This window comes from Arachis stenosperma, chromosome 3 (genome assembly GCF_014773155.1).
Source record: "Arachis stenosperma cultivar V10309 chromosome 3, arast.V10309.gnm1.PFL2, whole genome shotgun sequence".
In the NCBI taxonomy this organism is placed as follows: Eukaryota; Viridiplantae; Streptophyta; class Magnoliopsida; order Fabales; family Fabaceae; genus Arachis; species Arachis stenosperma.
Genome location: NC_080379.1, coordinates 21927158 through 21931714, shown reverse-complemented (window position 1 = coordinate 21931714; position 4557 = coordinate 21927158). Strand labels below are relative to the sequence as shown.

Sequence of the window (4557 nt, the reverse complement as noted above, 5' to 3'; positions counted from 1 at the left end):
AATGATTTGATTGAACATTTCAAGTATGTTGCCTTTTCTGTTGAGAAAGGTTTAATGTTTGAATCATATCTTTTCTTGTTAGGCAAGTCATTAATTTTTAAAATCAAATCTTTTTTCAAAATTGTTTCCAAATCATATCTTCTCAATCACATATTTTTTAAAACCAATCATATCTTCTTAACCTCATCTTTTTCAAAATAGTTTTCAATCAAATCTTTTTGATTTCTAATTTCAAAATCTTTTTCAAAAATTACTTGATCCCTTTCTCAATCTTGATTTTCGAAAATCAAATTAAAGTTTTTCAAAATGCTTTTAAAATCTTTTTAATTAATTTTCGAAAAAGCTCTTCCCCTCTTCTCACATCCTTCTGTTTATGGAGTACCACTCCTCCTCAATGCACAGTTCGAACTCTATCTGACTAAGTTCGAATTCTTCTCCTTCTTCCTTCTATTTTTCTTTTCCTCTGACACCTCAAGGAATCTCTATACTGTGACATAGAGGATTCCACATTTTCTTGTTCTCTTCTCTTTCATATGAGCAGGAACAAATACAAAAGCATTCTTGTTGAAGCTGACCCTGAACCTGAAAAGACCTTGAAGCGAAAGCTAAGAGAAGCTAAGGCACAACTCTCTGCAGAGGACCTAACAGAAATCTTCAAAGAAGAAGACATGGCAGCCGAAAATAACAACAATGCAAATAATGCAAGGAAGGTGCTGGGTGACTTTACTGCACCTACTCCCGACTTCTATGGGAGAAGCATCTCTATCCCTGCCATTGGAGCAAACAACTTTGAGCTTAAGCCTCAATTAGTTTCTCTAATGCAACAGAATTGCAAGTTCCATGGACTTCCATTGGAAGATCCTCATCAGTTCTTAGCTGAATTCTTGCAAATCTGTGATACTGTCAAGACTAATGGGGTTGACCCTGAGGTCTACAGACTTATGCTATTCCCTTTTGCTGTAAGAGACAGAGCTAGGACATGGTTGGACTCACAACCTAAAGAAAGCCTGGACTCATGGGAAAAGCTAGTCAATGCCTTCTTGGCAAAGTTCTTTCCACCTCAAAAATTGAGTAAGCTTAGAGTGGAAGTCCAAACCTTCAGACAGAAGGATGGAGAATCCCTCTATGAAGCTTGGGAAAGATACAAACAATTGATCAGAAAATGTCCTTCTGACATGCTTTCTGAATGGAGCATCATAGGTATTTTCTATGATGGTCTCTCTGAATTATCCAAGATGTCTTTGGATAGCTCTGCTGGAGGATCTCTTCATCTGAAGAAGACGCCTACAGAAGCTCAAGAGCTAATTGAAATGGTTGCAAATAACCAATTCATGTACACTTCTGAAAGGAATCCTGTGAACAATGGGACTAATCAGAAGAAAGGAGTTCTTGAGATTGATACTCTGAATGCCATATTGGCTCATAATAAAATATTGACTCAACAAGTCAATTTGATTTCTCAAAGTCTGTCTGGAATGCAAAATGCACCAAGCAGTACTAAGGATGCTTCATCTGAAGAAGAAGCTTATGATCCTGAAAACCCTTCAATGGAAGAGGTGAATTACCTAGGAGAACCCTATGGAAACACCTATAATTCTTCATGGAGAAATCACCCAAATCTCTCATGGAAGAATCAAGAGAGACCTCAACAAGGTTTCAACAACAATAATGGTGGAAAAACAGGTTTAGCAATGGCAAGCCTTTTCCATCATCTTCTCAGCAACAGACAGAGAGTTCTAAGTAGAGCCACTCTGACTTAGCAACCATGGTCTCTGATCTAATCAAAACCACTCAAAGTTTCATGACTGAAACAAGGTCCTCCATTAGGAATTTGGAGGCACAAGTGGGACAGCTGAGCAAGAGAATTACTGAACTCCCTCCTAGTACTCTTCCAAGCAATACAGAAGAAAATCCAAAAGGAGAGTGCAAGGCCATCAACATGGCCGAATTTGGAGAGGAAGGAGAGGCAGTGAACGCCACTGAGGAAGGCCTCAATGGGCGTGCACTGACCTCCATTGAGTTCCCCAATGAGGAACCATGGGAATCTGAGGCTCAAAATGAGACCATAGAGATTCTATTGGACTTACTTTTGCCTTTCATGAGCTCTGATGAGTATTCCTCCTCTGAAGAGGATGAGTATGTCACTGAAGAGCAAGTTGCTAAATACCTTGGAGCAATCATGAAGCTAAATGACAAGTTATTTGGAAATGAGACTTGGGAGGATGAACCCCCTTTGCTCACCAAAGAATTGGATGACTTGTCTAGGCAGAAATTACCTCAAAAGAGGCAGGACCCTGGGAAGTTTTCAATACCTTGTACCATAGGCACCATGACCTTCAAGAAGGCTCTGTGTGACTTAGGGTCAAGTGTAAACCTCATGCCTCTCTCTGTAATGGAGAAGCTAGGGATCTTTGAGGTACAAGCTGCAAGAATCTCACTAGAGATGGCAGACAATTCAAGAAAACAAGCTTATGGACTTGTAGAGGATGTTTTGGTAAAAATTGAAGACCATTACATCCCTGCTGATTTCATAGTCCTAGAGACTGGGAAGTGCATGGATGAATCTATCATCCTTGGCAGACCCTTCCTAGCCACAGCAAAGGCTGTGATTGATGTTGATGGAGGTGAACTGATCATTCAAGTGAATAAAGAATCCTTTGTGTTTAAGGCTCAAGGATACCCCTCTATTACCATGGAGAGGAAGCATGAAGAGCTTCTCTCAAATCAGAGTCAAACAGAGCCCCCACAGTCAAACTCTAAGTTTGGTGTTGGGAGGCCACAACCAAACTCTAAGTTTGGTGTTGAACCCCCACATTCAAACTCTAAGTTTGGTGTTGGGAGGTTCCAACATTGCTCTGAGAAAATGTGAGGCTCCATGAGAGCCCTCTGTCAAGCTACTGACATTAAAGAAGCGCTTGTTGGGAGGCAACCCAATGTTATATTTTATATATTTTTCTTTGTTATTTTATGTTTTCTGTAGGTTGATGATCATGAGAAGTCACAAAATCAATTGAAAAAGCAAAAACAGAATGAAAAACAGGAAGAAAAACAGCACACCCTGGAGGAAGAACCTACTGGCGTTTAAACGCCAGTAAGGCTAGCAGGTGGGCGTTTAACGCCCAGTCTGGCACCATTCTGGGCGTTTAACGCCAGAAAGGGGCACCAGACTGGCGTTAAACGCCAGGAAAGGGCAAGAACCTGGCGTTAAACGCCAGAAATGGGCACCAGCCCGGCGTTTAACGCCAGAATTGGCTCAAAACGTGATTTTGCATGCCATTTGGTGCAGGGATGACATTTCCTTGACACCTCAGGATCTGTAGACCCCACAGGATCCTCACCTACCCCACCACCCTCTTTCTTCTTCACCCATTCACCAATCACTTCCATACCTCTTCCCCAAAAAACCCTTCACCTATCCAATCCCATCTTTCTCTTCACCACTCACATCCATCCTTCATAAAACCCCACCTACCTTACCATTCAAATTCAAACCACTTTCCCTCCCAAACCCACCCATCCATGACCGAACCATAAGCCCCTCCTCTCCTATATAAACCCTTCTTCACTCCTTCATTTTCACACAACCTAAACACCACTTCTCCCCCTCTTTGGCCGAACACAAAAGCCATTCCCTTCTTCCTCATTTCTTCTTCTTCTACTCTTTTCTTTCTTCTTTTGCTCGAGGACGAGCAAACCTTTTAAGTTTGGTGTGGTAAAAGCATTGCTTTTTGTTTTTCCATAACCATTTATGGCATCCAAGGCCGGAGAAACCTCTAGAAAGAGGAAAGGGAAGGCAAAAGCTTCCACCTCCGAGTCATGGGAGATGGAGAGATTCATCTCAAGGGTGCATCAAGACCACTTCTATGAAGTTGTGGCCTTGAAGAAGGTGATCCCCGAGGTCCCTTTTTCACTCAAAAAGAGTGAATATCCGGAGATCCGACATGAGATCCGAAGAAGAGGTTGGGAAGTTCTTACCAACCCCATTCAACAAGTCGGAATCTTAATGGTTCAAGAGTTCTATGCCAATGCATGGATCACCAAGAACCATGATAAAAGTGTGAACCCGGATCCAAAGAAGTGGCTTACTATGGTTCGGGGGAAATACTTGGATTTTAGTCCGGAAAATGTAAGGTTGGCATTTAACTTGCCCATGATGCAAGGAGATGAACATCCTTAAACAAGAAGGGTCAACTTTAATCAAAGGTTGGACCAAGTCCTCACCTCATTTGTCACCTCTGTTATTCAGTTGGAGTTGACATAGAAGGAGACACCCCTATTGATGAGGATAAGCCCATCACTAAGAAAAGGATGGAGCAAACAAGAGACCCCTCTCATCATGAGATCTCTGAGATGCCTCAAGGGATGCACTTTCCTCCACAAGATTATTGGGAGCGACTGAACACCTCCCTAGGAGAATTGAGTTCCAACATGGGACAACTAAGGGTGGAGCACCAAGAACACTCCATTCTCCTCCATGAAATTAGAGAAGATCAAAGAATCATGAGAGAGGAGCAACAAAGACAAGGAAGAGACATTGAGGAGCTCAAGCACTCCATA

At 42.0% G+C, this 4557-nt stretch overlaps 1 non-coding gene across 1 annotated transcript; it reads right to left on the bottom strand.

Annotated features, from left to right (window-relative positions):
- Window positions 1-1073: 1073 nt before the first annotated feature.
- Window positions 1074-1181, bottom strand: LOC130972596 (small nucleolar RNA R71). The gene has a single exon (XR_009083755.1). It is a non-coding gene; the product is annotated as a small nucleolar RNA R71 (small nucleolar RNA).
- Between the last annotated feature and the right edge of the window lie 3376 nt (window positions 1182-4557).